The sequence below is a fragment of the Scyliorhinus canicula genome, chromosome 2, assembly GCF_902713615.1.
Source record: "Scyliorhinus canicula chromosome 2, sScyCan1.1, whole genome shotgun sequence".
In the NCBI taxonomy this organism is placed as follows: Eukaryota; Metazoa; Chordata; class Chondrichthyes; order Carcharhiniformes; family Scyliorhinidae; genus Scyliorhinus; species Scyliorhinus canicula.
This window is the reverse complement of record NC_052147.1, coordinates 173,037,672-173,059,144: the sequence shown is the minus strand read 5'-3', so window position 1 is coordinate 173,059,144 and position 21,473 is coordinate 173,037,672.

The window sequence follows — 21,473 nt, the reverse complement described above, 5'->3', positions numbered from 1 at the left end:
TCACTAGTGCATTTGCAATTTCCCTAGCCATCTCTTTTAGCACTCTGGGATGCATTCCCTCAGGGCCAGGAGACGTTAGCCCCATTAGCTTTCCCATCACTACCTCCTTAGTGATAGCAATCATCTCAAGGTCCTCACCTGTCATAGCCTCATTTCTATCAGTCACTGGCCTGTTATTTGTGTCTTCCACTGTGAAGACCAACCCAAAAAACCTGTTCAGTTCCTCAGCCATTTCCTCATCTCCCATTATTAAAACTCCCTTCTGATCCTCTAAAGGACCAATATTTACCTTAGCCACTCTTTTTTGTTTTATCTGTGCAGAACCTTTTACTTTCTGTTGCCCACTAAAGATTTCCCAATCCTCCAGTCTCCCACTAATCTTTGCCACTCTGTATGCTTTTTCCTTCAATTTGATACTCTCCCTTATTTCCCTAGATATCCACAGTCGATTTTCCTTCTTTCTACCGTCCATCCTTTTTGTTGGTATAAACCTTTGCTGAGCACTGTGAAAAATCGCTTGGAAGGTTCTCCATCTGTATTTTAAATTCCACCATATTGTGATCACTGCTTCCGAGAGGATCCCTAACTATGAGATCATTAATCAATCCTGTCTCATTACACAGGACCAGATCTAGGACCACTTGTTCCCTCGTAGGTTCCATTACATACTGTTCTGGGAAACTATCGCGGATACATTCTATAAACCCCTCCTCAAGGCTGCCTTGACCGACCTGGTTAAACGAATTGACATGTAGATTAAAATCCCCCATGATAACTGCTGTACCATTTCTACATGCATCAGTTATTTCTTTGTTTATTGCCTGCCCCACCATAATGTTACTATTTGGTGGCCTATAGACTACTCCTATCAGTGACTTTATCGCCTTACTATTCCTGATTTCCACCCAAATGGATTCAACCTTATCCTCCATAGCACCGATGTCATCCCTTATTATTGCCCGGATGTCATCCTTAAATAACAGAGCTACACCACCTCCCTTACCATCCACTCTGTCCTTCCGAATAGTTTGATACCCTCGGATATTTAACTCCCAGTCTTGACCATCCTTTAACCATGTGTCAATAATGGCCACTAAATCATAGTCATTCATGATGATTTGCGTCATCAACTCATTTACCTTATTCCGAATACTAAGAGCATTCAGGTAAAGTACACTTATGTTGGCTTTTATATCTCTGTTTGAATCTTAACACCTCGATCAGTAATCTCTCCGAAGTTATATTTCCTCTTAACTTTTGTCCTAATTTTCCTTGTCATTGAACCCATATCTTCATGTAACAACCTGCTGCATCGCTTACCATTTACATTTTTACTTCCCGTTTTATTCCTTTTATTATTACTGGGCCTATTCACTGAGCTCCCCTCAGTCACTGTACCTTGCACTGTCACCCTTTTTGATTTTTTTGCTATGGCTTCTCTGCCTTACATTTTCCTCCTTACTGCCTTTTGTTTCTGTCCCTGTTTACTACCTTCTGACTTCCTGCATAGGTTCCCATCCCCCTGCTACATTAGTTTGAACCCTTCCCAACAGCTCTCGCAAACACCCCCAGAACATCGGTTCCAGTTCTGCTCAGGTGCAGACCGTCTGGTTTGTACTGGTCCCACCTCCCCCAGAACCGGTTCCAATGCCCCAGGAATTTGAATCCCTCACTCTTGCACCATCTCTCAAGTCATGCATTGATCCTATCTATCCTGACATTTCTCCACTGACTAGCTCGTGGCACAGGTAACAATCCTGAGATTACTACCTTTGAGTTCCTACTTTTTAGTTTAACTCCTAACTCTCTGAATTCAGCTTGTAGGACCTCGTCTCATTTTTTACCTATAGTGTTGGTGCCTATGTGCACCACAACAGCTGGCTGTTCACCCCCCCCCCCCCCAGAATGTCCTGCAGCCGCTCCGAAACATCCTTGACCCTTGCGCCAGGGAGGCAACATACTATCCTGGAGTCTTGATTGCGTCCGCAGAATCGCCTGTCTATTCCACTTATGATTGAGCCCCCTATCACTTTGGCCCAGCCATTCTTCTTCCTGCCCTGCTGCGCAGCAGAGCCAGCCACGGTGCAATGAGCTTGGCTGCTGCTGCCTTCCCCTGGTGAGCCATCTCCCTCAACAGTATCCAAAGTGGTATATCTGTTTTTCAGGGAGATGACCACAGGGGACACCTGCAATATCTTCCTACTCTTGCTCTGTTTTTGGTCACCCATTTTCAATCTCCCTCAGTAACATTCACCTGCGGTGTGACCAACTCGCTAAACGTGCTATCCACGACGTCCTCAGCATCGCAGACGCTCGAAAGTGAGTCCATCCGCAGCTCCAGAGCCGTCAAGCGGTCTAACAGGAGCTGCAACTGGACACACGTCTTGCACGTGAAGGAGCCAGGGACAGTGGACGTGTCCCTGAGCTCCCACATCGCACACGAGGAGCATGACACGGGTCTGGGTTCTCCTGCCATGTCTTAAACCTTCGGTCAACTTATACAACTACAATTCCAAAAAAAACGAAGAAAAATATAAATATACCAATGAAAAGAAAAAGAAAAAAGAAAAACTACTTACCAATGACTTACCAAGGATAAAAAGCACCTCCTCCCAAGCCAGCTTCGAATTCCCACCTCACTTCAAATTCCCAAACTCACTCTTAGCTGTGTCTCACTCTGGCTGTGTCTTCTCTGGCTCACTGGGAGAACTTGGAGGCATTATGCAAGCTGTGGTCTAAAATGGTGTAAAGCTGGACAGCTGTGTGAGTAGCTTGGTGATCCTTAAGAGCTGGATCTTTTCCCAGAAGTGGCCTAACCATGAATTGGTGTTATTACTGGTTGGTGGATAGGAGCTCTGGAAATCTACATCTTAAGGACTGTTGTAAACCAAAGGAGAGAGCATTCATGGAAGCATGTCTTGATGATAACTCTATCCAAGAAACTTGAATCTGAAAGTTGTTGTCCAAAAGTACTCCAGACCTAACCTGCATGAATAGGAAACAGCATTCTGTGGAACTGTGTAGCTACATAGTGCCACATTTATAGGGGAAGGGATGCATATGTTCGTGGTAGCATGCAGCATTATATCAACTATTTAAAGTGGAACTTACCTTTCAATTTGAAGAATCATTTGTTCATTTGTAATTTTTATTGCTTCTGATTCATGTTGAAGTAAAAGTTACAAAAAGTGGAATCTTGTTGGTAATTTCTTCATTTGGAGAATCATTCAGTAAATGCAGTTATTTTGCTTTACAGTTTCTTCTCAGTGATGATCATCAACCTGACCTTAACAAGATTGTTAAAACCGCGGGGGAGAATTGTAATCTTGCGTTTAAACAGGAGATAGACAACTCAGCTGTTTGGCTGGCTGAACAATAAAAAACCACCACCATGAAGGAAAATGGAGATCGAGCATTAGGGCCTGGACCAAATGGTTCACAGACTGATTTTCTCCCCCTCTTTTTTAAAAACAAATTTTAGAGTACCCAATTCATTTTATTCCAATTGAGGGGTAATTTAGCGTGGCCAATCCATCTCTCCTGCACATCTTTGTGTTGTGGGGGCAAAGCCCATGCAAACACAGGGAGAATGTGCAAACTCCACACTGAAAGTGACCCAGAGCCGGAATCAAATCTGGGACCTCGGGGTCGTGAGACAGCAGTGCGAACCACTGTACCGCTGTGCTGCCCCACAGATGATTTTAAAATAAAACAAAAGGACAAATTGAAGCTGTGTGAGAAAAGGTGTGCTGACAGACGATCCTGTCTCCGTGAGAACACAAGACCTAGGAACAGGATTGGGCCATTTGGCCCATCGAATTTGCTCTGCCAGTCAATGAAATCATGACTGGTCTGATATGATAATCCTCAATGCCAATTTCCAGCATTATCCCCATAATCCTTTATTCCCTTCCTGAATAAAAATCTGTCTCCATTTACAGGTAACACCAAATGAAATTCAAATATCACAGAAATTATCTGCAAGTAACAGTCATGACAAAATCACCCAAATTGGATCGAAACTTTGGTCCTAATCTCGAGCATGGAAATACTGTGAAATTTATTGGGTAGCAGAAGCAAGGTTTCCAGGGTGAATGACAGAAGATGAAGCCACCAGCAGCGAAGCAAATGATCATTTATGTGAGATAAAGAACTTTAAAATTCGATATAAAATGGTCTTGAACTCTTAATTGTTGTATGCTGCCGACAGTTTAATGCAAAATGTCACCAGACACAGAGAGAATGACTTGCACTGAATTCCGGAAGCTAGCTGTTAAAATGTGTCGAATTCTATCAGTTGCTCTGTTTTGAAAAGCGTTTTTGAAAACTCATCACTACGGTGATTGATTTTCTTCAGGGCAGATGTTACAAATACAAATTTAACGTTATTATGTTTGGGGACGGTGGCATTTTTCCCCTTTATGGGATGGTGTGCTGAGAGGGTCATATGACCCAGATAACCAGGAACCAGGGTGGGGGATAACATTAGCAAGCTTGGGTTTAATCATTGTAGTTATATATAAATAAATGTTACCTAACTGGTGAACGGGAAATATTACATTGGCAATGAAGATAAAAGAAACAAAAAGGCGGCCCCAAGATCATGAGTATTAAGTATTTCAGGTCAACGAAATAGAGGAGAAGGAAAGAGAAAGTTAATCCTCCTCAGTCTGTGTGGAACCCAGGCCTGTGATTTAATATGCAGCCTCACATCCCCAAGTGCTCCCGACTCCAAGTCATTTCTTGAGATAATGAATTGGTGAAAACACATCACAACCCAAAGCAATCAGTAATATTACAGCGACTTCATAGAAACCCTACAATGCAGAAGGAGGCCATTCGGCCCATTGGAAAGAGCACCGTACTTAAGTCCACACTTCCACACTATACTTGTAACCCAGTAACCCACCTAACCTTTTTGACACCAAGGGGCCATTTAGCATGGCCAATCCATCTAACCTGCACATATATGGACTGTGCGGGGCAGCATGGTTGTTAGCATTGCTGCCTCACGGCCCCGAGGTCCCAGGTTCAATCCCGGCTCTGGATCACTGTCCGTGTGGAGTTTGCACATTCTCCCCGTGTTTGCGTGGGTTTCGCCCCCACAACCCAAGATTGAAGAGTTGTGCGCAAAATGGTTGGACGTCAGTCTTATGCAAAGCTAGATATTTCATAGAATTTACAGTGCAGAAGGAGGCCATTCGTCCCATCGAGTCTGAACTGGCTCTTGGAAAGAGCACTCTACCCAAGCCCCTACTTCCACCCTATTCCCATAACCCAGAAACCCCACCTAACACTAAGGGGCAATTTATCATGGCCAATCCACCTAACCTGCACATCTTTGGACTGTGGGAGGAAACCGGAGCACCCGGAGGAAACCCACGCACACACGGGGAGAAGGTGCAGTCTCCACACAGACAGTGACCCAGCGGGGAATCGAACCAGGGACCCTGGCGCTATGAAGCATTTGTGCTATCCACAATGCTACCGTGCTGCCCGTAATATGAGCCACACAGATCAACAACTTGAGTCAGATGAGGCTTCCCGTAGTCATGTTATGAAAAACGCACAAAGGGTTGTTTCAGTATATGTGCCTAGCTTTGGTGTGCCATCCTCGTGCCCCATTTTCCAGAGAACAATGGAAAGTCTATTCCAAGGTCTACCATGAGTTGTAATACTCCTGGATGATGTTTTGATAACTGGATGATCAGAAGCTGAGCACCTAGCTGACTTAGAGGAGTTGCTAAAGAAATTCCAAGAGCCTGGAGTACAACTCATGAAGGAAAAATGCACTTTTCAAGCCACTGAGGTCACCAATCTGGTATATTGCGTCGGTCGGTCATGGAAGACAAGGTCAGAGAAATAAAGGAGGCACCAGTCCCTAGAAAAGGTTTTGAGCTCAAGTCATTCTTAGGAATGGTGAAATACAATGGGCGTTTTCTACCAAATTTGTCAACCTTATTGACCCATTTGCATATGTTACTAAAGAAGCACCAGCATTGGGTTTGGACAGTCTCCCAGAGAGAAGCTTTGAATATTCATCAATTTATTTGTGCATTTCGACCCATCTAAGGAATTGGTTTTAACCTATGATGCTTCTTCATATGGCGTTGGTGCATTATTGGCCCATAAGATAGAGTATGTTTCGAGAACCCTCGCAGAGGCCAAAAATGGCTCCTTTCAGATTGAAAACGAAGGCTTGTCAATAATATATGGGGTAAACAAGTTTCACCGGTATGTATATGGAAGACACCTTAACATTGTTACGGACCACAAACCTCTCTTGAGTCTTTTTAAAGAAAATAAGGCTTATGTTTGTGTGACATTTACCAGTGAAGTGGTATTTCTTTGTGGATAATACACCATTGCTAACCTGACCATATGATACTATGATCTTTATCTCCTAAATATTCCCTTACTGATACTTGGTCCACTTTATCCACCTTATTCTCCAGAAGCTCATCCACTGTGTTTCCTTCCTTGTAGAAACATAGAAACATAGAAAATAGGAACAGGAGGAGGCTATTTGGCCCTTTGAGCCTGCTGAACATCCACCTTTACAGCCAAATCATGCTTTCCCCCTAAACGTTTGATCCCCTTCGTCCGAAGCACGTTCTCTACCTGCTTCTTAAAAACATGCAATGTTTTAGCCTCAACTACCTCCTCAGGTAATAAGTTCCACAGGCGAACCACTCTTTCGGTTAAGTTATTTCTCCTCATCTCTGTCCAAAATGGTCGACCCCATATCCTCAGACAGTAACCCTTGGTTCTGGACACACCCACCATCGGGCGAAATTCTCCGACCCCCAGCAAGGTCAGAGAATCGGCTTGGGCCGCTGAAAATCCCGCCCCCACCTTGGCAGAGATTCTCCGCCACCCGGAAAGTGGCGGTGGCGGGAATCTCGCCACTCCGATCGGAGAGGCCCCTGCGGTGATTCTCCGGCCCGGATGGGCCGAAGTCCCACCGCTGGGAGGCCTCTCCCGCCACCGAGGTTTAAACCACCTCTGGAACGGCGGGATCAGCGGCGCGAGCAGGCCCCCGGGGTCCTGGGGGGGGGGGGGGGGAGGCGATCGAACCCCGGGGGGTGCCCCCACGGTGGCCTGGCCCGCGATCGGGGCCCCCCTCTCAGACTCCGGGCCAGTGCCCTGGGTGCACTATTTCTCCTCCGCGGCCGCCACGGCCTTCGCCATGGCGGAAGTGGAAGAGAACCCCACATCGCGCATGCGCCGGCTGCAACGTCAGCAGCCAGCTGCCGCTGACGTCACTGCCGGCGCATGCGCCGACCGACGAAAGCCTTTCGGCCAGCCCCGCTGCCGGGGGCGCCGGTTTTTTGCGCCAGTCTTCTGGTGCCAACCCCTCCGGCGCGGGGCTGGCCCCCAAAGGTGGGGAGAATTCCCCACCTTTGGGGAGGCCCGACCTAGGAGTGGTTGGCGCCACTCCCCTACGCCGGGACCCTCCGTCACGCCGGGTAGGGGAGAATCCAGCCCATCCTTCCTGCATCTACCCTATCTAGTCCTGTTAGAATTTTATAGCTTTCTATGAGATCCTCCCTCATTCTTCTGAACTCCAGCAAATACAATTCTAACTGATTCAATCTCTCATACATTTTTCACGCAGAGAATGGCGGGTGGCTGGAACGGGCTGCCAGAGGATGTGGTGGAAGCTGGCACATTAGCAGCATTTAAGAGGCATCTCGATGGGTACATGAATATGGAGGAAATAAAAGGATACGGACTGAGTAAGGGCAGAAGCTTTTTTTAGTTGGGGCACCATGATCGGCATGGGCTTGGAGGGCCAAAGGGCCTGTTCCTGTGCTGTACTTTTCTTTGTTCTTTGTTGTCAGCCCCTCCATCCCAGGAATCGGTCTGGTAAACCTTTGCTGCACTTCCTTTAGGGCAAGAACATCCTTCCTTAGATAAGGAGACCAAAACTGCACACAATATTCCAGGTGCGGCCTTACCAAGACCCTATATAATTTCAGCAAGACATCCCTGCTCCTGTAGTCGAACCCTCTCGCTATAATGGTCAACATACCATTTCCCTTCTTTACTGCCTGCTGTACCTTCATGCTTACCTTCAGTGATTGGTGCATGAGGACACCCAGGTCTCATTGCACATTCCCCTTTCTTAACTTATGGCCATTCAGATAATAGTCTGCCTTCTCGTTTTTGCTACCAAAGTGGATAACCTTGCATTTCTCCAAATTATACGGCATTTCCATTCATTTGCCCACTCACATAACTGTCCAAATCACACTGAAGGATCTCTGCATCCTCCTCACAGCTCACCCTCCCACCCAACTTGGTGTTATAGAATCATAGAATCCCTACAGTGCAGAATGAGGTCATTTGGTCCATCGAGTTTGCACTGACTCTTTGAAAGGCCACCCCACCTAGGCCCAATCCCCCATCCAACTCTGGATGCTGGAAAGTCATCTTATTTATTCTCTGCAGTCCATGTTAGTATGTGGAGGTAAACCCACAAAGGAGGAAGTTCCAGGTTTTGACCCAGGAATGATGAAGGAATGGCGCGATATATTTCCAAGTCAAGACAATGTGTGACTTAGAGGGGAACCTGCAGGTGGTAGTGTTCCCATATGTCTGTAGTCTTTGTTCCTCTTGGTGGGAAAGATCACGGGTTTGGAACGTGCGGTCAAAGGAGTCCTGGTGAGTTGTTGCAGTGCATCTTTTATCTGTATGTGCTGAAGCTGTGGTGGAGGGTGTGAAAATTCAGAAGGTCATTTTACCTCCATGAATGCAGAATCCAAACTTACTCTCAATTGCATCATTAAGGGGAGTACAGCACTGTTGGAAGTTCCATCCTTTGGGTGAGATATTCAACTAGGTCACTCAAGTGAGCGTAAATGACCCCAGTGCACTATTTGAAGAAAAACAAGGGAGTTCTCTCCGGTATCTTGGCCAATGTTTATCCCATATCAATATCACTAACTCAGTTTTTCTTGTTATTTATCTCTTGCTGATTCCAGGGGTGGGATTCTCCACTTCAGAGACTTAGTGCTGACACCAGGACTGAATCGCAGGTGTTCTACGGTCCCAATGGTGGCGCCGGTCCCGAAGCTATTCAGGACATACTAATTGTAATGAAACGCAGTAACAGTGTATATAACGGTGTATATAACAGTGTATATAACAGTGTATATAACAGTGTATATAACAGTGTATATAACAGTGTATATAACAGTGTATATAACAGTGTATATAACAAGTGTATATGACAAGTGTATATAACAGTGCATATAACAGTGTATATAACAAGTGTATATGACAAGTGTATATAGCCTCCGACCACGAGGTGTCATACAAGAGGAATAGGACACTGGAACTGGAAAAAACCAGTCTTGGTCAGAGTTACAGAAGCTGTAGGTAGCATGGTTAGAAGCTCCACAGTTTGGTTAGAAATTATTTAGTCTACCCACAGTTTATTCAACATTAAATAAATTGTCTTGAACTAGATGTTTTGATTCATTTATTATCGTAGTACACAAACATAACATGGTACCAGGAGTTATTTGAACGGCACAGTCGTCAAACAAAGAAAGAAACGCTGCTAAAAAATAAACATTCTTCAAATGGAAAGTCTGAAAGCTCCAGAATAGCTTTACCTTACTGGTAATGTGGATGGAAATGGGCCACGTTTAAGCAGCACTTCACGTAATATGTCTCAGCTCTCGGCTTGCAGGCACAACCAGACAAGAGAAAAATTGTGTTACTGCTCATGGTGGCAAGCCCGCAGGTAATTGAAATATATTATACATTCACATACTACCCCCTCCAAAAATAAAGGATGTTTTCTCTTTACGGGTAGAGGATGTGTGTCAATGGGTGGGGTTGCTGGTTGAGTGGTATTCAGGTGGGTGGGTGGGACTGCTTGCACTGGGGAAGAAGAGACTGGTGGAGGGGGGGAGGGAGGCGTGTGCAGGGGGACGTTCAAGTGGGGGCTGCCATGCTGGCAGGTAATGCTGGTGAATGGAGGTAAGGTGGGGGAGGAGGCCGAGAGAGGTGGGGAGATGGGAAAGGGAGGGGGGGCTGCGACATGGCAGAGTTGGAGACTGAGCATGGTCATGGACGTAGAGGGAGGGCCATCTTGGACGGGCCTGATTTAGGGTGGAATTAGAGGAGGCAGAGCCGGAGGCGGATGATGGCACACGGTAGAGGGGAGTGAAGGCGTAAGCCTCCGGAAAGAATTGTAACGTGGAATGTCCGGGGATTAAACGGGCTGATTAAGAGGTCCTGGGTTTTTGCGTACCTGTGGAGTTTGAAGGTGGAGGTGATCTTTTTACATGGGACGCACCTCTGGGTGAAAAACCAGGTTAGGCTGAGAAAGGGATGGTTGGGATAAGTATTTCACTCAGGGTTTAACGCGAAGTCCTGGGGAGTGGCCATTTTGTTGAACAAAAAAACAAGGTTTGTGGGGATCAAAGAAGTGCGGGACCCGGCCGGAAGATTTGTGATAGTGACTGGGGTGCTGGAGAGAACACCATTGGTACTAATCAATGTATACGCACTGAATTGAGACAATGTGGGGTTTGTGAGTGGTTTGCTGGGAGTAATCCCAGACATGGATACACACCAATTGAATATGGGTGGTGATCTTAACTGCGTGACGGAACTGAGGGTGGATAGGTTGATGGAACTATCAATTCACCAGACACGTGTTTTCCGATATGAATATAGGCTTTAATCTACTTACTACAGAGCCAGCCTGTTACCCATTGATGAACTCAGTGAACTGCAGGCTGACTCTGGACAAGTCTCTGTCTTCTATCGGTTAGCCAGTTTGTTATCCAACTGGCCAAATTTCCCACTATCCCATGCCTCCTTACTTTCTGCATAAACCTACCATGGGGAACCTTATCAAATGCCTTACTAAAATCCATGTACACTACATCCACTGCTTTACCTTCATCCACATGCTTGGTCACCTCCTCAAAGAATTCAATAAGACTTGTAAGGCAAGACCTACCCCTCACAAATCCGTGCTGACTATCCCTAATCAAGCAATGCCTTTCCAGATGCTCAGAAATCCTATCCCTCAGTACCCTTTCCATTACTTTGCCTACCACCGAAGTAAGACTAACTGGCCTGTAATTCCCAGGGTTATCCCTATTCCCTTTTTTGAACAGGGGCACGACATTCGCCACTCTCCAATCCTCTGGTACCACCCCTGTTGACAGCGAGGACGAAAAGATCATTGCCAACGGCTCTGCAATTTCATTTCTTGCTTCCCATAGAATCCTTGGATATATCCCGTCAGGCCCGGGGGACTTGTCTATCCTCAAGTTTTTCAAAACGCGCAACACATCTTCCTTCCTGACCAGTATCTCCTCAAGCTTATCAGTCTGCTTCACGCTGTCCTCTCCAACAATATGGCCCCTCTCGTTTGTAAATACTGAAGAAAAATACTTGTTCAAGACCTCTCCTATCTCTTCAGACTCAATACACAATCTCCCGCTACTGTCCTTAATCGGACCTACCCTCGCTCTAGTCATTCTCATATTTCTCACATATGTGTAAAAGGCTTTGGGGTTTTCCTTGATCCTACCCGCCAAAGATTTTTCATGCCCTCTCTTAGCTCTCCTATTCCCTTTCTTCAGTTCCCTCCTGGCTATCTTGTATCCCTCCAGCGCCCTGTCTGAACCTTGTTTCTTCAGCCTTACATAAGTCTCCTTCTTCCTCTTAACAAGACATTCAACCTCTCTTGTCAACCATGGTTCCCTCACTCGACCATCGTTTCCCTGCCTGACAGGGACATACATATCAAAGACACGCAGTACCTGTTCCTTGAACAAGTTCCACATTTCACTTGTGTCCTTCCCTGACAGCCTATGTTCCCAACTTCTGCACTTCAATTCTTGTCTGACAGCATTGTATTTACCCTTCCCCCAATTATAAACCTTGCCCTGTTGCTCGCACCTATCCCTCTCCATTACTAAAGTGAAAGTCACAGAATTGTGGTCACTACCTCCAAAATGCTCCCCCACTAACAAATCTATCACCTGCCCTGGTTCATTACCAAGTACTAAATCCAATATGGCCTCCCCTCTGGTCGGACAATCTACATACTGTGTTAGAAAAGCTTCCTGGACACACTGCACAAACACTACCCCATCCAAACTATTTGATCTAAAGAGTTTCCACTCAATGTTTGGGAAGTTGAAGTCGCCCATGACTACTACCCTGTGACTTCTGCACCTTTCCAAAATCTGTTTCCCAATCTGTTCCTCCACATCTCTGCTGCTATTGGGGGGCCTATAGAAAACTCCCAACAAGGTGACTGCTCCTTTCCTATTTCTAACTTCAACCCATATTACCTCAGTAGGCACATCCCCCTCGAACTGCCTTTCTGCAGCTGTTATACTATCTCTAATTAACAATGCCACCCCCCCCCACCTCTTTTACCACCCTCCCTAATCTTGTTGAAACATCTATAACCAGGGACCTCCAACAACCATTTCTGCCCCTCTTCTATCCAAGTTTCTGTGATGGCCACCACATCGTAGTCCCAAGTACAGATCCATGCCTTAAGTTCACCCACCTTATTCCTAATGCTTACAAAGATACAGTGTGAATTACCATGTTACATTCACCACATTCACCCCCTGCAAAAAAATCATGTCCGGCGGGGGTGGTGGTCTACAAAGTAAGTCTGTCCGGTGGTCGAACTGTCCGCTGTGATCTGCGGAGCACCGGGGTTGCAGCCTCTTGCGGTGTCTGGATGGGTGTTGTGTGCTGGGGTACAATGGCGGACTCCAGGGAGGGTTGTATCCAAGCTTCATACTCTCCTGGTTCGACCGGGGACTGGGGGCGCTGGGGGCTGGCCGGCATGGGTGCACGGAACTGGTGGAGTGAGCTCGTGGGCGAGGGGGCCGCAGCATGGGGTGTAGGGTGAGAGGTCCTTCTGTGGGGGTAGAGGGGGCGCTGGATCCGGCGGGTGCCAGATCCCGGAGGGATACAGTGTCCTGACGGCCGTCAGGGAAATCGACGAATGCGTACTGGGGGCTGGAGTGGAGCAGGCGCACCTTCTCAACAAGGGGGTCGGTTTTGTGCGCCCTGACGTGTTTCCTCAGAAGTACGGGGCCCGGTGTCCTCAGCCATGCCGGAAGTGAGACCCCCGTGGTAGTGCCCCTGGAAATAATGAAGAGCCTCTCGTGAGGGGTCTGATTGGTCGCTGTGCACAAAAGGGACCAAATAGCGTGGAGCGGGTCTGGGAGGACTTCCTGCCACTGGGAGACTTGGAGCTTTCTAGACCGGAGGGTCAGTAGGACGGTCTTCCAGACCGTCATGTTCTCACTCTCCACCTGCCTGTTCCCCCTGGGGTTGTAGCTGGTAGTCCTGCTCGAGGCAATGCCCTTGTCTAGCAGGTACTGACGCAGCTCGTCGCTCATGAAGGACGAACCCCGGTCACTGTGTACGTAGCTGGGGAAACCAAACAGGGTGAAGATGCTATGCAGGGCCCTAATGACTGCGTGGGAGGTCATGTCGGGGCACGGGATAGCAAATGGGAAACGGGAGAACTTATCTACGACGTTTAGAAAGTAAACGTTCTTGTTAGTTGAGGGGAGTGGCCCTTTGAAATCAATCGTGAGGCGTTCAAAGGGCCTAGAAGCCTTGACTAGGTGGGCCCTGTCTGGTCTATAGAAGTACGGTTTGCACTCCGCACAGATCGGGCAGTCCCTGGTGACCGCTTTTACCTCCTCGTTGGAGAAAGGCAGGTTACGGGCTCTGATGTAGTGGGAGAGCCGGGTGACCCCTGGGTGGCAGAGGTCATTGTGGATGACTTTCAATCGGTCAATCTGCGCGCTGGCGCATGTCCCGCGGGATAGGTCATCCAGAGGCTCATTGAGCTTCCCGGGTCGATACGTAATATCGTAATTGTAGGTGGAGAGTTCGATCCTCCACCTCAGAATATTGTCGTTTTTAATTTTGCCCCTTTGCGAGTTGTCAAACATGAAGGCAACCAATCTTTGGTCGGTGATGAGGGTGAACTTCCTACCTGCAAGGTAGTGCCTCCAGTAACGAATAGCCTCCACAGTGGCTTGTGCTTCTTTCTCGACTGAGGAGTGTCGGAGTACTGAAGCAGAGAGGGTACGGGAGAAAAATGCGACTGGTCTCCCTGCCTGGTTTAGTGTGGCTGCTACAGCTACCTCTGAGGCGTCGCTCTCAACCTGGAATGGAGTCGATTCATCCACCGCCCGCATGGCCGCTTTGGCGATGTCCTCCTTGATGCCGTCGAAGGCCTGGCGCGCCTCAGCAGACAGGGGAAATCGTGTGGCCTTAAAGAGTGGGCGGGCTTTGTCCACATATTGAGGGACCCACTGGGCGTAGTAGGAGAAGAAGCCCAAGCACCGTTTGAGGACCTTGGGGCAATGGGGGTGGGGGAGTTCTAAGAGCGGGTGCATACGGTCCGGGTCTGGGCCCAGGACTCCATTTTCCACGACATAGCCGAGGATGGCTAGTCTGGTTGTGCGGAAAACGCATTTCTCCTTGTTATACGTGAGATTCAGTTTCTGTGCCGTCTGGAGAAAACAGTGCAGGTTGGCGTCATGGTCCTGCTGGTCATAGCCGTAGATGGTGACATTGTCCAAGTACAGAAACGTGGCCCGCAGCCCGTACTGGTCCACCATTCGGTCCATTGCTCGTTGGAACACCGAGACCCCATTAATGACGCCGAAAGGGACCCGGAGGAAATGGAAGAGGCGGCCATCGGCCTCGAATGCCGTGTAGTGGCGGTCCTCCGGGCGGATTGGGAGCTGGTGGTATGCAGACTTCAGATCCACCGTGGAAAAGAGCCGGTACTGGGTGATCTGGTTGACCATGTCTGCAATCCTGGGGAGGGGATACGCGTCGAGGAGCATAAATCTATTTATCGTCTGACTATAGTCGACAACCATGCGGAATTCTTCCCCGGTCTTAACGACCACCACCTGAGCTCTACAGGGACTATTGCTGGCCTCTATAATCCCCTCACTGAGAAGCCTTCGGACCTCTGTTCTGATAAATACCCTATCCTGCAGGCTGTATCGCCTGCTACGCGTGGCTACGGGTTTACAGTCCTTTGTGAGATTGGCGAAGAGAGGAGGGGGGGAGATTCGCAGCGTAGCGAGGCTGCAGATAGTGAGTGGGGGCAGGGGCCCGCCGAAGCTGAGGGTGAGGCTCTTAAGGTTACATTGAAAGTCTGGGCCTAATAAGAGTGGCTCGCAGAGGTCGGGCAAAACGTAGAGTTTGAATTTTGAGTAGCTAGCGCCTCGGATTGTGAGTGTTGCGGCGGTGCGTCCCTGGATCTGGACCGAATGGGAGCCTGAAGCGAGCAAGATAGTTTGCCGCACGTGGAAAACGGGGAGCGAACAGCGTCTTACCAGGTCTGGATGTATGAAGCTCTCAGTGCTCCTGGAGTCGAAGAGGCATGGCGTTTTGTACCCGTTGATTTGGATCTCTGCCATCGAATTTCGCAAATGCTTCGGGCGTGATTGGTCCAGAGTGACTGCGCTGAGTTGCGGGTAGTCGGCGGCTCGATCAGCTGTGCTGGAGTGGCCCCGTGATGACTGCCCTCTGAGTTCATAGTCGTACTCTTCCGATGAGTTGTCCGAGCGTGGAGATGCAGGTCGGGCCCGTGGATCGCACGTGGCGGGCAGCGAGGAAGATGGCGTCCAATATGGCGGCCCCCATGAGTCGCACGTGGCCGGCTGCGTGGTGGAGGTTTGCCAAGATGGCGGCCCACATGGATTGCACGTGGCGGGAGGGGGCGGAGTCGGGGCATAGGCCGCAGCGTTTCGGGCCCCGCGGGCCTGCGGGTGTGGGGAGCGATTACTTCGTGCCGCTGGGGAGTTGGAAGCTGGGGCCCTTTTAGCGAGGCACACTCTTGCGTAGAGGCCTTTCCGCCCGCAGCTGCTGCAGGTCGCGTTGCGGGCCGGGCAGTGCTGCCGCGGGTGCTGATTCTGGCCGCAGAAATGGCAGGCTGGAGCAGTATAGTGGCTGGCTGGAGCAGCATAGTGGCTGGCTGGGGCAGCATGGTGGCTGGCTGGGGCAGCATGGTGGCTGGGCGGCCGCATGGCACAGGCCTGGGGGAGTCGCTGGTCGGGGGCCCATGATTGGGTCGTGGTGTCCGCGGGGAACGAGGTGAGGCTGCGGAAGGAGACCTCCATCGTGGTCGCAGCTTCCACAGTTGTTTCTAGTCTTGGGCCCCCTTTTCCAGCAGTCGTTGGCGCACATAATTAGACCTGAGGCCCGCTACAAAAACATCGCGTACAACAAGTTCTCTGTGCTCAGCCGCGGTAACCGCTTGATAATTACAGTCATTTGACAAATTATTGAGTTCCCTTAAAAATTCGGCTAGCGATTCTGTAGGCCACTGGCAGCGAGTCGTGAACACATGGCGTGCGTAAACTTCGTTATTGGGCCTTACATATATCTTATCGAGTAGCGCTAGCGCTGCAGTATATGAACCGGCCGAGTTTAGTTGCGTAGAGATTCGGTGGCTCACCCTCGCGTGCAGTAGACTTAACTTCTGTTCCTCTGTCGTTTCGGCTGTGCTTGCTTCTGCCAGGTAGGCCTTAAAGCACCGCAGCCAGTGGGAGAAGATTTCTTTTGCCTCTGCATCCAGCGGGTCGAGTTCTAGGCGTCCAGGCTTTAGGGCCAATTTCATGATCGATCTTGACTGTTCTTCAGTAGATTAAATTGATGGAACCATCAATTCACCAGACACGTGTTTTCCGATATGAATATAGGCTTTAATCTACTTACTACAGAGCCAGCCTGTTACCCGTTGATGAACCCTCGGTGAACTGCAGGCTGACTCTGGACAAGGGTATTTATACAGCAGCACAAGGGGGAGGAGTCATGGGCGGAGCCAAGGGTGGAGCCCTGTACAAGCTCCTGAGCATTCCCAGAGCTACTCCCCCTAGTGGTCGGATAACGCTACGGTGCTTACAAAGATACAGTGTGAATTAGCATGTTACATTCACCACATAGGCCGAGCCCCAAGTCAGTGGGAAGGTTGAGAATGGCTTAGGCGCTGAGAGGGTTTATGGATTGTATGGGAGTTGTTGATCCGTGGAGGTTTCAGAACCTGGCCCGGGGGGCGGGGGGGGGGGGGGGGGGTGCAAGGGAGTACTCTCTCTCCTTGCACGTGTATAAGGTGTACTCGAGAATTAATTTATTTGTGGTGAGCCATGCGATGTTGGTGGGGGTGGTGGGGGCGGAGTATTTGTGAGGATTGTGATATCTGATCATGCGCTGCATTGGCTGGAGGTGAGGCTCAGCGCAGGGCAGATGCAGAGGCCGGGTTGGAGGCAGGATTCTGGTTTATTGAACAATAAGGAGTTATGGGGAAAGGTGAGGTCGGCGATTGGGGAATATGTGGAGAATGGGGTGGTGTCTGTGGCCACATTCTAGGAGGCGTTGAAGACGGTGGTCCGAGGTGAGATTATCTCATTCAAGGCATATAGGGACAGGAGGAGGAGGGAGGAACATGGGTGGTTGTTGGAGGAGATAGTCGAGGTGGACAAAAAATACTTAGGGGTCCCCATGAAAGAGTTGTTGGCAGACAGAAAGAGATTGCGGGGCAGTTTGATAGGTTGACGACAGGAAGGGCAGTGGGGCAGCCATGGAGGGCTGTAATATGAATCTGGGAATATGGGGAGAAGGCAAACCGAATGCTGGCCCATCAGCTACGGATGCAGGCTGAGTCCAGGAAAAACAGAGAAGGGGAGGTAGTGTCAGATCGGGGGAGGATAAATGAGGTATACAGGGGGAATTATGAGAAGCCGTACAGGGCAGAGCCGGGGGGAGAGGAAGGGGATATGGGATGGATTGGAGTTTCCAAGGTTGGAGGAAGAAAGGAGGCAGGTATTGGAGGGACTGTTGGTGCTGAGGGAGGTGATTGACGGCATTTGAAGGATGAAGAGAGGAAGGCCGCAGGGCCGAATGGCTTTCCGGCGGGATATTTTAAGGCGTGGCGATAGAGTTGCCACTGCATTTTTGGGGATGTTTAGTGAAGTCTTGGGGAAGACGGAGACACTGATGCAGGCGCCGATTCCGCAAATCCGGAAGAAGGGGAAGGATCTGTTGGAGTGTGGTCATGTAGGCCCATATCGCTGTTGAACACAGACATGAAAGTAATGGCTAAGTTGGTGGTGGGGAGGATGGAGGGATGTGTGCCAGGGGTGGTCACTGAGAATTAAACTGGTTTTGTAAAGGGCAGGCAGCTCTCCAGGAACATCAGGAGGCAGTTAAATGAGGTTATAGCTCCGTGGGGTCATTGCCTCTATGGATGCAGAGAAGGGTATTGATCGGGTGGAGTGGAGGTATTTTTTTGGGACCTTGGGTAGGTTTGGGTTTGGCCTGAAGTTTGTCGTGTGGGTGCATTTGTTATACATCGTCCCTGTGGCAAGTGTATGTACAATGATATGAGTTCACTGTTTTGGGCTGTATAGGGGTGCAAGACAGGAGTGTCCACTGTCGACAATGCTGTTTGCGCAGGCAATCGAACCCTTGGCGATGGCCCTCAGGGAGTCGGTGGAATGGCAGGGGATTCTGAGGGGGAGCTGGGAGAACCGGGTGTCACTGCACAGAAATAATCTGTTGTTGTTCGTGTCGGACCCGTTGGAGAGTATGGGTAGGATCGTGGGAATATTAGAGAGGTTTGGGGTATTAGTTAAATGTCGAGGAGATCAAGACGTGTTGGTGAATGTGGTGAGGTGGGAGGCCAACTTGGGGGGTGTTGCCATTTAAGGTAGCGAGGGAAAGATTCAGGTACTTGGGGAATCAGGTGACAAGGGAATGGGCTACAATGCACAGGTGAAATTTGCCAATGATGGAGGAGGGGTTTTGTCGGGAATCCAGTCTGAGGGCTCTGGTGACAGCTCCATTACCAAGTGCTCTGGTGAAGTATACGGGGAGCCAAGTGGTACAGTCGATGGTTAGGGTGTAGAATCAGCCGCGGAGACACTTGAAGTTGAAGGGGATGTCAGTGTTGACACCACTGTAGGGGAAGTGCAGGTAGGCGGGACTGGTGAGGATAAGGGACTTGTATCTGGAAGGGCGGTTTGCAGGTCTGGATATGTTACGGGAGAGGTTCGAGTTGCTGATGGGGAGAGAATTTAGGTACATGCGGGTGAGGGACTTTGCAAGAAAGAAGAGGAGGATGTTTCCCAGTTGCCTGGGTACACCCTATTGGAGCAACTGCTGCTGCCGGATGAGTCGGGAGAGGGTAGGGTTGGGGACATATATGGGTGGTTGGGGGAGCGGGGTGGGGGTGGGGTGGGGAAAGTGGTGAGGACCAAGAGCAAATGGGAGGAGGGGTTGGGGATGGGGAATATGCTGTAGATTGTAGTGCGAGGTGATGCGTGGGGTGAATTCAACCTCCTCCTGCGCGAAGATGAGCTTGATTCAGTTCAAGGTGTTACACAAGATACATATGACCTGGGCGAGGATGAGTGGGTTCTTTCGAAGGGTGGCCAAGAAGTGTGGGCGAAGGCTAGCGAATCATGCACACGTGTTCTGGGGTTGGGAGAATCTGGAGATATACTGGGAAGGTGTTTGCAACGTTATTTAAAATTGTAGGAGTGGCGACAACGCCGGACCCAATGGTGGTGGCCTTTGGGGTATCGGAAATGCTGGAGCTGCTGGAGGGGATGGGGCCAATGTCGTGGCCTTCACCCCTCTAATTGCCTGGCGAAGGATCTTGCTGAATTAGAGGTCAGATGGGATGCCAGGGGTGGAGGCCTGGCTGGGGGACCTGTACGACTTTCTTTGGTTGGAATAGATCAAATTTGAGTTGAGGGAGTCAGCGGAGGGCTTCGAGACACATTGGGGGTTGTTCATGATAATATTTGAGGAACTGTTTGTCGCAAGGGATGGGGATAAGGGGTTAAAAGGGGAAAAAATTGCACAAACTATGGACTATGAGGTTGTTGATGTACCATCAATTGGACTCGAGACACGATGAAGATCCGAACTGTGGCTTTAATCAGCTAGTTGTTAGCCCGGTGGTCGACTACAGAGAAAGGCCGACCGCCGGGAAACCTGGGCACTTATACCTTGCCTCAGAGGCGGGGTCTACTTGCCTCTCAACCAATTGGTGAGAAGTCACATGACTAGTCCCAGCCAATCGGACGAGAGGCACATGACCAGCCAGAGCCAATGGGGAACCAATGCTCCGCACCAATGGCAGTGCTCACATTCATACCACCACATTCACCCCTTGTGGAGAAAGAAGGCGGGGGGGGTGTATGTGGAAGAGGGGGGGGTCCGAGGAATGGTGGTATGAGCAGCGAAAATCGAGAAAGGTGGGCTGCCCGCTGGCTCATTAAGCAAAAACAATAGAAAACAATACTATTACTACGAAAATAAGGTGCAACAGAATAATAAGTCCAAAAAAAATGTCCCATGGTCTCATCAGATGGACACGATCAGTCTGTCAGGTGCCCGTGGTGTTCTGGAGGACCATCGCAGTGGAGCCGGTGACGTCGGGCCGATGGTCGTCCTTGCCTCCGGGAGCGTTGGTCATAGATGTGTCTCCGTACCCCGGGCCGGTGGTGGAGACGCTGTAATCGGGGGAGAGGGGGGGATTTGCGCTGGGTCATGGGGGAGGAATTGGTGGAATTGGTGTTGGGGGGGGGGAGGTGTTGATGTAGGGGGAGAAGGCCGCACGCCGGCGGGTGCCAGGTTCTGAAGTGAGACCGTATCCTGCCGACCGTCGGGATACTCCACGTATGCACATTGCGGGTTGGCGTGGAGTAACTGGACTCGCTCAACCAACGGGTCGTCTTGTGCACCCGCACATGCTTCTGGAGCAAGATGGGCCCGGGGGTGGCCAGCCAGGTCGGGAGAGGGGATCCTGAGGACGACTTCCTGGGGAAAACAAGAAGACGTTCATGAGGTGTTTGATTAGTGGTAGTACAGAGGAGAGACCGGATTGAATGGAGGGTGTCGGGAATGACTTCTTGCCAACGGGGAATAGGGATATCTCTGGACTGTACGGCCAGCAGGATGGTCTTCCAAATGGTGCCATTCTCCCGCTCGACCTGCCGTTACCCCGGGGGTTATAACTGGTCGTCCCGCTAGAGGCTATGCCCCTGCTGAGCAGGAATTGACGCAGTTCGTCACTCATAAAGGAGGACCCCCGGTCGCTGTGGATGTACGCGGGGTAACCAAACAGGGAGAAGATGGATAGGAGGGCCTTTATGACGGTTGTTGTGGTCATGTCGGGACAGGGAATGGCGAAAGGGAAGCGGGAGTATTCATCGATAACACTCAAGAAATATGTGTTACGGTTGTTGGAGGGGAGGGGACCCTTGAAGTCTATACTGAGACGTTCAAAGGGGCGGGATGCCTTGATCAGATGCGCTCGTTCGGGGCGGTAGAAGTGCGGTTTGCACTCGGCGCAGACGTGGCAGTCCCTGGTGACGGTCCTGACTTCCTCAACGAAGTAGGGCAGGTTGAGGGTCTTAATA